Consider the following 16,006-nt stretch of genomic DNA (forward strand, 5'->3'; position numbering starts at 1 on the left):
GACAATCTTATTTGGGTTGGATCTAAGGATGACTCATATAGTGTGAAACAAGGATATAAGGCGATCATTCAATCTAAAAAATGGTCTAAGATTGAAATTTCGCTTAATCTATGTTGGGATGCAGCATGTCTTCCTAAGGCCGGTTTCTTTTTATGGCTTGTCCTACAAAAGAGGGTCTTGACTGCGGACAGGTTATTAAGATTCGGTATATAGGCCCTCATTGTTGTATTTTATGTAAGCAAAGCAATGAAAATGTAGACCACCTATTCCTCAATTGTCCTTATGCGCTCAATTGCTGGGAATGGCTTAGGGCTCATCTCAGTTGGGCTACCCCTTTGCAAAACTCCGTCAAAGGGTTGCTCAGCTCATGGCCCATGAATTTGATAGGTAGGGTTTATAACAAGCTCTAGAATATTTGCCCCTTGATTGTGGTTTGGGAATTATGGAAGGAGAGAAATTGCCACATATTTCAAGAAAAAGCATTGAACACCAAAAGGTTTATATTAAAATTAGAAGCTTCTATAGTGGAAGTACTTAATGCTCATCTTAGGAAATCATCTAAAGAAGAAGGCTCATTCTCAATGTGGGATGGGTTCATGAAGAAAAATTGGCCCACCATTAACAACCCTCCACTGGTTCACTCTTCTCACAATAAGGAGGCAAGAGCGAACTACAAGTGGGTTCCCCCCCCCCCCCCTCTAGGGTGGCATAAATTGAATTTTGATGGTGCAGCTCGGGGCAATCCAGGGATAGCCAGAATTGGTTGCATTATCAACGATGAGCATAGAAAATGGTTAGCAAAGTTGGCTTCGCCATTGCCTCTGTCTTCTAACAATATAGCTGAATTAGAAGCTCTAGAGAAAGGATTACAACTTTGTCAGAAAATAGGCTTGTCCAAGATCATAATTGAAGACGATTCTCAAATTGTTCTTAATGCAGTTAGAAAGAAAAAGACTCCAAATTGTGTGCTAAATTCAAAGCTCCAAGAAGTCCTCATGTTATTAGATAAATTCAAGGAAATTCATATTACTCACATTTTTAGAGAAGGGAATTTTAAAGCTAACGGGTTAGCTAATAAGGGTGCAGATGGGGTCTCAATTTTAACATACAATTTGTAATATATAGATTAGAACTTCTCCCACAATACTTAGCCATCCTAGTAGCTGGAGACCATCCAGGTTTAATTAAAATTAGAAATGGTTATAATAAAATAGAGATATAAGGAGTTTAATTAATTTGGTATCTCGTGTGCATAAGGTATTGAATTAATTAGGTATCTCATGCGTATTTATTTGCAGTCTTATCCTAATGGATCTTTTCTTATTGCAACTTTTGTACAAAGTGCATCATTAGAAGGCACTTGAAGGATCCCACTACTGGTAACGATTTCCATAACATAAAGGATCTCATGCTAATCAAGTACGATGAGGTAAGGGATTCTACATGTGAGGTTTATTAAGAAGTGATATGTGTTAATCCATTATGACGATAGTATTTATCGACTACTTTGTTAGAGGACAAATAATGAGGACATTAGATGCAGAGACAAAGTAGGATTTATACTAGGGTAGTTGTTGGTGAAGACATTTCAATAGAAGCTCTTAAATTGATATCCCTGAACACCCTATTCTCAACTTGGATGGAGACAAATATCCATGTTTTTCACTCAACTGAAAATAGGATAATGGACTTTTTGGGGAAGGTCAAACCCGAGAAATGGAATCATCTCCTAAGGGCAGTAGATGATATGACTCACTTCGTAGTGATCAAAGCTATAGGAGAAGGTGTTTTTGACTACAACATGACCTGGAGAACCAACAACTCCATAATTGGCTCCTTCATAGGGGTAATCATAAGGGAAAAAATTTGAAAAGAAGATATAGTGAGACTCTGTTTTGATCTCTTTAACCCGGTATGGAGGAAAGGAGTTGAGAAGGTGGTACACAGCATTCATGATAAATTTAGAATCCCATTACTTGAAAGGTATATGGGGTTACCTCTGGGCTCTCTAGAGTTGGAGACGGCCCTCGTCGACAATCACTCATAGTCAGTGAAAGCTTGGCCTTCTATAGGGAATGGCCATGAATGGAGGCTAGTGTTAATTTTCTTCTATGATGGAGAAGGATAGTTGTAGAGGAAAATAACAAGTGAGTCTTAGATTACCTTAAACTATTCAATGTTTATGTACAGCCGGGAGTGAAATTTGATGACCTTAGTGAGCTAGAATTCTATACCGTTAATGCTAAAAAGATGAGCAAAAACAAGGTCTCATTCGAACTGCCTGCCTATATGGCTGTGGATGAATCTGAGTATGTTACAGAGGTGATCATGGTTTCGTGGAGGAAATAGGAAAGGAATAGGGATGAAGAGAACTGAATGTTGAATTAGGGTTTGAACTTTTTTTCATAAGAATACAGTATGTAAGCTCTTGGGTTTGTATTCTAAGCCCAATTTTGCTATATTAGATAGGAAAGGTATCAAGTACTCTAAAACTCTAATCTCATATAGATACATTAAGGATAAATTAAGTATTGACTGTTTCGACCCACTAGGGGTTTTCTTGCTAGTAGCATCAGACGTATTAAGAGAATGCTTAAATGTAGTTAAAGGTAACAGAACTTGGTGTTTATATATATATGGAATGGTGGGTTTTGTCGTATATGCAAATGCTTTTATGGATAATTTCCTGAAACTTCCTTTTTTTTGGTCAAAGATTGTTTTGGGACATGCGGTATTAATTTTGAAGCCTAGAATTTTTAATGTCTGGTATGATGAAGTAGGATTTATGCTTATTCAAGAGTTAGAAGGTTTGTAGCTAGAGGAAGATACATTGAAGTATGGTATTCGGATTTGAATACAAAGTTGAATCCTTATAGCATTGAATGGGGTATGTTTGCTTCAAGTCTTGTATTTTGCTTCTGTAGTTCTATTCTAGGATCCAGACTATAGATTGGTATGTATCCTCACAAAGGCAATATAGATGTCTGTCATTATTTGATATTTATTTGGCAAATGGATAATTGTCACTGTCTCGGCTATGGTTATGTTTATATTTTTGCTCATTTGCGTCGACCATCATAAGTCTATTTAATGTTCATGTTTAACTTGAAATTTATTCAAAAGTATTAAATCAGATATTTGACCCAAGATCTATTAAAGAATGGATCTCATTTGTCTGGTAAAGGATTTGTAAGCTTTGACAATACTCTTTTAAGAATGTTTACGAGGAATCCTTTCAAAGCATTACAAAGATGGACATTTTCTTGATGACTGGTTCATTACTTTATGATTTTAGGCTGGCCTTTTATTGTAGCTTCTAGATTCATTACCAAGTTGTAGGATCCCTGAATTCTGAGTGGGATTCTGACATCATTTTTACTATCTTGGATGACTGGTAGTTTTGTGAGGTGGTTTCTTTGGTTAGAATCTCTGTAATTTTAAATGGAAGGTGTAGTAAGGAGCGGTTTGAAGGGTTAGCTGGATCATTTCCATCTAGTTCATTTGTTTTAACATATCTCTGTCTTGTCTGGGTTTGATTATGTAAGTTCTTATCTATGGTAATGGTTTAAAGACATAGAGGAAGGTTATGTTGGAAGAATAATTATGTGCTTAATTTAGGTGGTATAGGAGATTATGGTTATATTGGAATCATCTATGGGTATGACATCGAAATTCTATGTTACTTATTTTCTAGCATAGGTTTTATTTAGCCAAAATTTTGGTCTGTATTTTGTCTTTGATAGGTGGAATATGGCTAGAATAGTTTTTTTTTTCTCAAATAGCATTCCAAAATTTGACAGAATTCTGGTCCCACTGTAATTACTGGCTGTGTCAATTTGAGATCCGATTCAGCAATTATTTGTTAGGAATATATTTAGAACTTTTTTTTGTATTCTAACTTCCTGTGGTGTTTAGCTAGTTGGATAGATTATTTTGGTAGAGATGTAATGTTGCAGGGTGCGGTCAAGCTTGATCCACTTGAAGATAGAAGTAACTCTATGGAAATTGGATGTAACAAATTCGGTCCTCTTTTATGTAGCAGCAACTTTATGGAGAATGGATGAAATAAATTGTCAAAGGTGTATCCATACATTGATCTTAATGTAATTATAATAAAATAGTATGTAGGTCACTGGGGTATGCCCCTTTCATGAGATGTAATAATATAGGACTTCGATCCCGGGCTAGACTGGAGGTTTTCTTCTGCGTTCTTTCCTACCAGTGCCCGTTTGGACGGAGAAAGTTTTTGTTTCTTTTTGCTATTAATAAAATTTATCATGGCCTTGGCTGTTTACCGATCAACAAAAAAAAAAAAGGATTAAATTGCAAAATTTTGCATTAAATTAGAAAAAATTGCCTTGAAGATTTTAAAAACATTAAAAATGATTGGTAAATTAAAATTGAAAAATCGATGTTAGCTTGCCAAATCCGATTTTAAATGATATTTTAATTACCTAAAACATTATTAAATGAAAATTTTTAACATCTCCAAGGCTTTCTTAATTTTATTTTGCAATTTTTGGTTCTAACCGGCAATTAAATGTGCAAATTTCACTATAGGCAAAATTAATTTTGGCTTGGCATTTAAATTTAGACCACCAATAATGATCTAATTTAATATTTTGTGTCCTCCAGGGCTAGTTGGCCAGGTTGATGGAGTAAAGGAAGTGTGGTATAAGAGGGCTCCCCCTCTTTCATTTCTCATTCCATCTCAACTTTCATGTGTTTGGCGATTTTCCCTTGGAAGAGTAGCTCTCTCACTAGGCAATTTTTCTCTTGGAGGACAATTTCAGACTTGGCAAATTTTTTTTTCCTTGGAGCAAATTTGTCATTGTTTGGCATCAATTTCCTACTTGCATAAAGGGCTGCAATTTCTGCCCTAGGCAACTTGTGGTAGATCTAAAACTTCTTCATGTGTGTGGCAATTTTTCAAGGACTGATTTTCTTGCAAAGGGCTGGGATTTTTTTGCACCAGATCTGAGTGATTTTACTTGGAGGAGGAAACACATGATCAAAAGTCTAATTTTTGGCAAAGTGTGGGCAGTTTCAATAAGATCAAAATTCTAATTTTTTGCAAGGAGGTTTGATTTCCTAAAGTTTGATCCGAACTTCAAAGAAGGCCCAGCTATTGGTAAAGGTAAAATTCAATTCATTTCTAAACCTAAAGATTGGTCTAAACCAGATTTTACTCCTTGTTCTTGCTTGGTTTCATTTCCCTTATATTCTTCTTGCATTCATCATCCACCACTTCATCATCCCATCTATAGGTTGTAGTTTGGAGAGATAAGTGTAGATTCCATGATAGGACATTGGGCAAAGCAAAAATAAGCTAGACCACCCTAGGAATGAAGTTGGGAGATATAAGTGTAGTCCATCCTAAGGTAACGAAGAGGCAAAAATAAGTTAGAATCCATTGATAGATAGAAGGTAGGAGATCGATAAAGGTAGTCCATATCACATAGAATGAAGGGGTATAAATAAGTGTTTAGGATGGTAGATGTTAGTGCGAGCAAAAACCCTTAGGGAACGAATACCAAAAGAGACAAGGAAGACATGATACTTAAGACCACCTTCTTCTCGAAAGTGAGGTGAATAAGTGATACAAATATCGGCACAATAAACACGATACAGCTAAAGGACAAATTAAAGGAAGGATAATCCCCCATGGCAAAGAAGATTTACAAAAGTGGAATTGTACACGTGGCATCCTTCCCTCCTACCTTGCCTTGTCCAAAATTGGTCATGGAATGTGCATCCAAGTTTGATTTGGTTAGTAAATCCATCATTTTTGATGAAGGGAAGAGAGTGTTGGCCAACATCGGCAGACAAGTGGTCGAAGAAGAATTTAACATCCCTCAGTACAAAAGTATGATAGTAGTAATGATGGATCAGGCAGCCAAGTCATTTTAGGATAACCAAGAGGCTTATTTCATTCATCTAAAGCAAGATTGGCTACATGAGGGCAAGAAAGGAGTTACCAGATCATCAAGGCTCACCGTGTCAGATTTCATATCAGAATATGGTGATCTCATTGTGCTTCTCAACCGGATCATGGGCCTAGCTCAAGGTATGCAATTCAAAAATTGGATATACTTCTTTATTGATGAAATTAAAAAAAGAAAAAGAAGATTTGATTGGGCTAGGATCATAAGAAAGAATCTAGAATTGCAACTTAGGACCATGCAAAATCAAAAGCAATTCTATATGGGGGTCCTATCTATTATATTTGATTGTGAGATTATATGAAAATCTTGGGATTAAGGCCTTAGGAGTAATTGGTGATGGGCCGAGGCAATGTGTGGTACATGAATGCTATCCACAGCTTCATTTGCAAAACAACAAAGACTATAAAATGTTTTGTGATGCCTTTTCCATGAAGATAGTAAGGATATTACAAAGGATACCTGCTAAGAGGCTCTCATTAGAAGCAAAAGCAAAGATTAAGAAATATGGGAGTTGGTTCATCCATTTTTCACAATTCACATACATTAGAGTAGTAGGAAGCACAATTTGTTCCATGAGACTTCCAAGGTACCCACCCGAAAAAGTAGTTTTGATGGAATTGGCTAGACAACTTGAGCATTATGACAGAATAATGAAACTTAAGGGTGAGACAGGGATTACCTTCTCATTCAAAATTAGCAATGATAGTTGCCCCAATCTTGTCGCCTTTGTAGTTGCGAAGAAAGAATTGGAATGGTATCATCTAGGATAGTACAAAGCAAGGAAAGAATTTGATCCTAACGGTCTTATCAAGGTATCTCACGGACATGCATTTAAACATGTTCCTAATATAAAAGATTTTCGAGCTAATGCCCAGGATGACTTTCATGTGAGAAAGTGATGGGGACAGGACCCAGCAACAGAATAGACACAATAGAAAGGGGGAATTATATTAACTGAGAAAATAAGCTAGTACAAATAGTGCAGAGAAAATAAACTTCAAAACATGCCCTACGGGCTTACAATAGCAAAAATCTGGAGAATATTTCTCCTTTTAGCACCTCCTCTCAAGCTCCAATCCGAACTGCCTTTTACAATGCCAAAAATCTACTTAAATAGACCCCGAAGGGTTAAGGACTAGGAGTACATTCTAGAAAGTGCTAGTAGGCATCCACTGACAAAATAGAAGGTTCCAGAAGCTGTGTTAGAAGTCGGTGCAAATCTAGAAGAATCCAAAAATGGTAGCCAAACTTTCGGGAGGCATAACTTTTGAACCGTAGCTCCGATTGACGAACCGTTTACATTTTCGGAAAGCTCTCGAAGCGCTCTATAGTCCTATGGAAAAGCTTCACTCGTCCCCCATTTTTTGACCCTTTTCGAGGTCATTTAATGCCCCAAACCTGACTTTGAAGCATTCTTAGGAGGTCTCCAAAACCTAAAAAACTACAATAACTTTCAAACCGTGGGGCCTTTTGACCTGATTCTTTTTTTGGAATGCTCTAAATCTCAATTACATTCATCTGGCCAAGTCGCACCTTCTAGGTCACCAAAATGATGGTCAAATTGCATGCTCCTATTTTTTCAGGATTTTCACATGAACTGATAGTTGAACTATGAGAGTTGGAACCTTTATTTAAGCCAAATGGGTATCCAAAAATGTAAAGACATAAAACAGAAACTAAGTCTAAGTACATTTTTTTGGGTGACACAGGATTGCCCTTATACCTCTGGATGCTCCTGCATCAGAAAGATAGCTTTCTCAAGATTGTTAGTGAACATGATGAAATATATTAGATGGAGAGGCCTTGATATTCCCGATCAATTGGAGGATGATGGAAATGTGCTAAGAGAAGAATATGATATAGTGGAGGGAATGAAGTTAAATCTAGTGGATTGGAACAATCATCAAGATCCTTCCTTGGAGGTAGTTACAAGGATAGTTGATCTACACACCGAGTCATGGTACAATGGAAAGTTAAGAAAATTACAAAGTCAGAGAATACACCTTACTTATGAGAAGATAAAGCCAAAGGGAGGTCCAGCGGAGTGAGTCGGACAGAAGGGTGAAGTAGCCGAAAGCAAAAAATAGTTAGAAGCAAGAAGAGAGCCTTGGAGGTTAAGAAAAGTAAGGAACAACAGGAACCTCCAACAAAGAGACAAAATGCAACACCATCAAGGGAAAGCATAATTGAGGCTAGAGACCAAGAAGATAACACAAGTGAAAAAGGGGCCATGGTAGAGGTGAGCTCTGATTCAGAATCAAGTGGTTATAGTGACAGCACCAAGTACTCTCCTCTCTTATAGAACAAATGTGGGGACGACATGGCAGTTACTAGTGGAGAAGAAGATGGACCCATTGATATTGAGGAAATAAGTTAGGCACCCGAGGCCATTGGTGATGCTTTTCTAGTTGAACCAAATCCAAATTTAGGGAGATGCACTGCACCACTATGGTTAAGGCAAATACTTATGCCAATAGGCGAGGTAGTAAATGCCTGAACCATTGAGGACATCCAAGGATTAATGGAAAAGGGTGATAGCGAGAACTAAAAAAAAATGACAAAAACAATGGCAAAGGTGATTAGGAGCAACAATGATGGTCACCGAAAGGTTCAAATTGCTATACCAATGATTAGCAAGGCATTGGATGAGATTGCAACTCAGGAATATCGAATAGTAGAGCATAACTTGAGAAGAAACAAAAATGACATGGAATGTGAGGAGATCCAGGAGGGCATAGTTTCAATTAGAGAAAGTATGAGAAAGGAAAATGAAAAGATCATAAAGTTGGAAGTTGAGAACAAATATTGGAGAGATTGCCAGCCTATCCAACAGTTGCACCAGGCAGCCCTTTCTTAAGACAATGGGAGCAACATAGAAGAGATATCGGCTCGGCTGCATAAACTCAAGGATTGGATCCATGATACAATCCAAGACAGGCAAAATTTATTGCCTTCTTTTATCTCAACATTCAAGTCATTAGTGGCTACAAGAGATAAATTTAGATTGTTTGAAGAGGAGCATAAGGATTTCCTTCCGGTCAAGTATTTAGCTATTCCAAGTTACAGGCATTCATTGAGCTACCAGAGAAATATTTGGAAAGAGCCAAGTTGGTTAATGAAGGAGTTTTGAGTACAATAGAGTCTTAGTTTGTTGCCTTGACTACTAGATTGAGAATATTTGAGAAAATATAGAATGCGATTGCACAACATAGCCCAAGCGTGGACACTTCCATTTCAACCATGATGAGCGATGTTGGGGCGACACTTGATTTTGAAGATATCAAAGAGGAGAGAATCAATGAGACAGAGTTGGGATAAAGGTTGGATGAGTTGAGGAAGGTTGCCATCAAAAAGAAACATTTGGGCACCCTTGCCTCCCTCAATGCCTTTATCAAATATGCAAGAGAGTATGAGGAGGACCATGAGAAGACACTACAAGCAACAAGCAGCATGATGAATTCAGCTAAGCTCAAGATGGAACATACACCTTGTCCTCCCATGAAGGAAGTCAACAAAAGGCTAGCCAAGTTCATTGCCTTGGCTAAAAAGATGAAAGAAAAGGGTAGATTTATATTAGAAGACCATTTGATGTATGCCCAAGTGGCAATTTCTCTTTCTTCTTGGATAGGACAAGTGTCTTATTCTGATTGGCAACCATTTTGGTGCCTTCTCATTGGTTGTCATTTTCCCTTTTTTCATTGGTCCCTTGATGAGGTGGCATCTTCTCATTGGCTGATGGGGTGGCAACCCTAATTAGAGTCTCTAGGATCCAATCTGGATTATTGATTTTGCCTCTTTATCTCTACCATCGATTGTAAGTTTTGGCCTCTACATAAGGCCATTTGCTCTCATTTGTAAAGGGTCAGAGAAAATTGTTTCTAAGATAATGCCAAATTTTTTTTTCTTTATCATTGGTGTGACTTGCATCATGATTAAGAAGTTTTGGTGTTGTTGCATGGTTTCTACTTTCAATAGTTAGAACTAGATTTCATTTCAAAGTTGTTAAAGTTTCATTTCAAGAAATTGCCAAGTAAGATTAAGAGTAGATGAATAGTTGCATGGTAGTATTAGTGGATGTTTGATAGGGATCTATAAGTAGGCCACTAGCATCCTAGCAACTTGTTAGGAAGCCTTGTGTGGTGAACTGGTCCTTTTCGCTTGAATCAATGCATCTATGGAGGTAGAGCCACTGGTTAACTTTCATTAGATTCAATCCCCATCCATTTGCTAATCTTTCCATTCATAGGAGTGGAAGTAGAATAGCAAAAAGTTTAGTGATTGGACCTTTGAAGAAGGAAGTAAAGAAAAACATCATTGGTATACACACCTCCCATTACCATCACCGTCTCCATCAACATCATTTGGAACTCATATCAAACCATCGTCATCACCACCATCTCATCAAAAGTCCAAGCTATCCATAAAGAAATAGCGTAAGGCCGCCTACGTGATTACCAAAAAATCACATTGATATACTTTGTTAGTATCCACAAGTGTGAGGAACGTTGGAGTTTTTTCTTATGTCTTCATAAGTATTATCTTTTCAAGAGAGGAATTGAGGACTCGATATTCCATATCCAGTGTTTAATTGCTATATGTTAAGTAGTGGTACAAAACTAACATCAACATCAACCTCAAATTTTAATCCAATCCTTGCAAAAGTTTGTCAAATACTTTCAAAGTCTGTCCAAATTATATCAAATAAATTTGGCACAACTCTTTCCATTTTTATCATGAATATACAAATCTGCAACAAGAACCAGGCTGAATTTGGCCGAAAATGGATTTTTTTACATTTTTAAAAATTTGTGGGGTCTATTTTAGTCAATCCAACCATCCAATCCTAAAAAAGACCACTTAAAAGGCCAAAAAGGTAAAACATATGTTATTTGGAGTAGAACATTAATATATATGGTGGTGTGTTTTGCTATGTTGCTTTACTATTAGCATAGTGGTGTATGCACTTATTTGCTACTGCATGTATATACATCTATATCATAAACATATACATATAAATACACAAAAAATGCATATATATATATATATATATATATACTTTTTTTGTACGAACAAACCCTAAACAAAATTGAACCCATCGCAAAAAAATTGAACAAATTTAGAACTTGAATCTCAAACCCACATCCAAGCTCAAATCCAAACACACAACTTAGATCTGAAGTAATTGATAAATTATAGTTTTGTTTTTCTCTTTGTTTTCTAACTTCTCAATATTTTATTTTCCAAATGCTAGTGGCAACATCAGGGTGGAAATACCCCTCCCCCGTCCATCTCAAAATATTTTCCCTCATAAGCTAATGCCAACCTTGTAGCTTATCCCATTGTGCACACAATTGGAGCTTATGTGTGGCTATCCACACAAAGAACAAAAACAAGTAACCCAAAATGTCTTAATGACCTTGTATTTGTGCAATATAATCTTCGGTTGTGCATAAGAAAGGCCCAAGGAGCAGTAGCAAGTCTAATCGATTTGGACGATATAAATCCTTACAATGAGAGTAGCCACCATTGTTTACAGAGAATGACATCACCAATTTGGAGAGGTGGGTTATGGAGGAGGGCAGTGGATTTGGTTTCACATGGGATGACATTGAGGAAAATGAGGAGGATGAGTCATCACCAGTTCTAGGAGGAGCTAAATCCAAGATGGAGAACAAACTGCATACATCACCAGAGATACCGAGTGACGAGGAATAGTCACGCCCATAGTAAGCTTCTAGGACTAGACCCTCTCCATTATTTGTTACTAGAGTTGGGAAGAGGAAGATATAACTATAATGATGTATTTACTTTTAATTATATAGAAACTATTTACTACTTTGTTTCCACGCCTCTTGTTTTCAGCATTCCTCATGAGAATGTGATTTGTACCCACTTTGCATTAATATATCTAAACTCAACTTATTTCTTTTATTTCTCATTAATTTATAGTTACTAATTCATTGGATGCATCTTATGATTAAATTTTGCAAAGAAAATGTATTTCTAATCAAATTTATGCAATTTCTTTTAGATCCAAAGTTTTTTACCAAGCTTTTCACAAAAATTGGTCAAGTTTTTCCCAATTGTTTTCAAGCATTGGTGAGTTCTTGCCTTTTGTGAGTTTTCCAACTATATAAAAATTGTCTCAAACATCAAAACCATGGTCTCTCAATATAAATATCCAAATCAATACATCTCAAACATGTATCCAAATGTCTCAAAGATCAAAATATGTCAATCTACAAGTAGAACCTACGAAACTAAGCCTCATTCTAGCTATCAAATATCCAAAGTCTTAGAATCATGTTTCGCTATCTCCCTCTCTCAGAAATGGATCCTCCAATGAATGTTTAAATTTTAAATTTAGTGGCCTTAAAAGTATATATATATATACATGTTATATTATATATTTAAATTTAAACATTATTTCTTGACTCCTTTTTGTTTCAATAGTTAAATATTTGAAAACTACCATATTAAATTTATAATTATAATATTTTTTATTTAATAATAAAAACTTAAGATATGTTTAAAATAATTAATAGTCAAAAACTTAAATTAAATATGAGATTATTAGATAAGTAGGAGATAATTTCCATAGCAAGTCAAATTGTGATATTGCTATTGATTTAACTGTGTGATTTTTTAGTCAAACTCATGAGAGATGGATTCATGTTGAATCACTACTCATGAAATATGGGTCAATGAGTTTGACTCAAAAATCTAACAGTTAAATCTTGATAGCAATATCACAATGAGATTATTGGTCTTACTCAAATTCATCATCAATTGTTGTAAATCGCAGAAAGAAGCGAGGCCATCAAGGACTCTTTGTGAGCCTTACGAAGAGGCCATTAGGACCACATCATCTAGGAAGAGCAAGATAGAAATAAAAACATGGTATAAGAAACAATCATCCCAAGGGAGGGAGTGCACTTGAAGGAACTGCTCTAGCCCATCAATGTAGAATCCAAACAAAGTAGGAGATAAAGGGCAGCCCTACTTCACCCCAACTATACTATGAATGAAATCTAACATCCCCTGAGAGATCTTGATGCAACCAACCACTATCTTTTAAAGTCTTATGATGGCAATCAAGAGAGTCTCTGAAATTACAAATGTCGCGCAGCAATATAATCAATACTAAGAAAGAATCAATATATAATCTTTGCATGTGTACAGGAGATATAGCCAATTTACTTTTACAAGTAAAAGAAAAATGAGATGGAAAGATCACTGACCCATGCACAATACATTACCCTTAGGTATTGGAACTCCCTAGAATACAATAACAAATCAAATGCAACAAACAAAAAACCTAGTGAGACCATGAAATGGGCAGCTTTACAATATATATTCCAATAATTAATCATGTCCTCAGCATATCTCTACCAAAGGTCATTTTGTATTTGCTACTTATTTGAAGAGCTTATGAATAGATTAAAATCAAGCCTATCTTCTTCTTTACATAGATATGTCATCTTAGCACTCTATATATCTTGCATTACAGTCTCATATTTTCTGAGCTAATTTTGGACAAATCAGCACTTACAAGAACACACAATGAATATTCAGGAACACTACTAACCATTAGCTAAGTCTGTCTGACCACAATTGAGATTTTTGTGCCAGTCGTCCACAAAAACATCCAACCATTACTATGTTTCCATAGATAACAATGCTTAAAATAGGGGCACATCAATCCTTCATTTATATATGGAAGTATGTGATGGTTGAAACTTTAATGCTGCCCTTCCTGATTTAGAGTTCTGAGGTCTATACTCAGTTAAAAATAATTCAATTTTGCAGTAGCAATAATGACAAGTCTCTGTCTAAGTTCTTTACTACTCCATTACAGATAGCAAAAACACTTCAAAGATCATATAAATATCCAACATGCAACTCTTACCTGACCAACAGAAATTTGATGTCATCATCAAAACAAAAATCCTTGAAACAATAATCATACGTAAAAAATAGCTAATAAGAACATTATAGAGATTTAAAACTTGTTTTTGAACTAAATTCATTAATTCAGCTTTTGAAAATTTTCCCTTACCTTTCACATCTTGTGAAGTGCTTGAATCATCTGTTGTGGTTATAAATGGCATTTTGTCCATAGCTTTACCAAGTCTTCCAACAAGAACCTTTTTAGTTCCAGAAGTTGATAATCCATGCATAGAAAGCTCCTGCCGAAGCTCGTCAACAGTCATCTCATTGATATCTCTATTTTCTTTGTGCTTGGAAGAATCTAGTTCATCTTTGTTACATTCCAATTTTTGCCCTAATTTCTCTTTAGTTAAAAAGAGCCATTGAACCAGAATAAATTTTCATGTTCATGTGAAGTTAGTTGTTGTTCCATCATGGTAGTTATAGTCGTGTTCATGTGACATGAATATAGTTTATAGCCATTGTGTTCATATGAAATGAATATAGTTTATAGCCGTTATGTTCATGTGAAATGAATATAGTTTATAGTCATTGTGTTCATATGAAATGAATATAGTTTATAGTTGTTATGCTCATATGAAACGAATATAGTTTTTAAACATTGTTCAATCAGTTATTATTTATGATGAAATTCCTAACGATATTATTTAAGCAAATTATGAATTATGAAATTGATGTTTTTTGGCGAGAATGATTGTTTTGAAGGTTGCAGGATAAAGACTCGAGAAGGAGGGGAAGCATTACGAAATTGATTAGATGGAGTTTTTCTTACAATAATTTAGATTAGGGTTAAAATTCAGTATTCTCAAATATTAGAATAAATTTGATATTTAGTAATTAAAATGGATTCAAAACTTTAGATTTACTTCAATATTAGTTTAGATATATCTCATCTAACAATTAGAAGATTAAATTCAGCTGATTTGTACTTGTAGAATAACCTGATGTTACAATCTTAATCTTTCAATGTGGAAGTCAATTTTTTTCTAGTTATCCCCTGTAATCTCTTGTTGTCAGCACCTTCGTTTGTCTTGCCCCCAACATCTTCAAGTTTATGTTTTTTAGGAATAGCTCCATCTTTGTTCTCTTTATCTAGGGAGCAAATACTTGAGTCCCTTTTAGCTGTAGCCCTTGTACCAACTTTGTTATATATATCTTCGTATTGTTTGTATGGGTCTGTGTCATTTTCTTTTGTAACAATAGCAATATTAATATTGGAACTGGACATGTTGTCATCCTTTAAGTCATTTCGAATAGCTTCATTAAGTTCGATTACCTGCAAATTGATTAGGTGATTTTTAATGTCAAAATAAATTCTGTCTAAATGTGTCTTCACTTTCTAGAGTTTTTGATCCAAGTCTAGATTAATCTGTATAATATATTGTGAAAAACAAAATGACCTATAGCTTGGGTGACTATATCTTACAACCAACTAGATAGATGACCTAATAACTGCATCAGCTCCACCTACTTGTAATTACAGTTGATGAAAATACTTCCCAAATCAGGCTTATATCCGGAAGTATCAAGACCACATTTAGCCAGCTCATGACGAAGGTCTTGCACTTTAAGCTTTTGCGTCAACATATGTTCCATCTAGAAAAGAATTAAAAAGGAGTATGAGAAACAGTCTACGGGCATTCACTTCCTCCAAATACATACGCAGAGATTCTACAATTGGAATATCAACATAGACATTGTCCATAGCGGCTAAATTTAAAAAGTTAACAAATATGTTATGATATGAACAAAATGGAAGAAATGCTCCAATTGTCTTTCTAAAACCAATGAAATCATAAACTCTTTATAGTTGTATGTAAATGTAAAGTTTTGCAGATGAAATGACTTAGAGGAATTAACACATGAAGACTAATAATTAATAAGTTCCATTGTAACATAACATAACCAGATCAACCTCGATTTTGTCTAGATATGAAAACTTTGACTCTAGTGCAAGAAAACTTTTTTGGAAAAGAGAAATAGGAACTGATTTTGTCTGTAAAAACAATTGAATAAATTTTCAAAAGTTGTTTGTAGTATACTTGCACAGGGTCCAACACTGAACTATAGGCTTCCTTAGATGTTGAATGAAACCATGGATCACCTTACTA

The 16,006-nt window shown here is 35.4% G+C and overlaps 1 pseudogene; it reads right to left on the reverse strand.

The window, feature by feature from the left end:
- LOC149570981 (poly [ADP-ribose] polymerase 2-like) overlaps nt 1-15,491 on the reverse strand; it is a 94,152-nt pseudogene extending 78,661 nt beyond the window's left edge.
- Between the last annotated feature and the right edge of the window lie 515 nt (nt 15,492-16,006).

Source organism: Cupressus sempervirens, chromosome 2, assembly GCF_028749045.1.
Source record: "Cupressus sempervirens isolate cs-2001-9-10 chromosome 2, ASM2874904v1, whole genome shotgun sequence".
Classification (NCBI taxonomy): domain Eukaryota; kingdom Viridiplantae; phylum Streptophyta; class Pinopsida; order Cupressales; family Cupressaceae; genus Cupressus; species Cupressus sempervirens.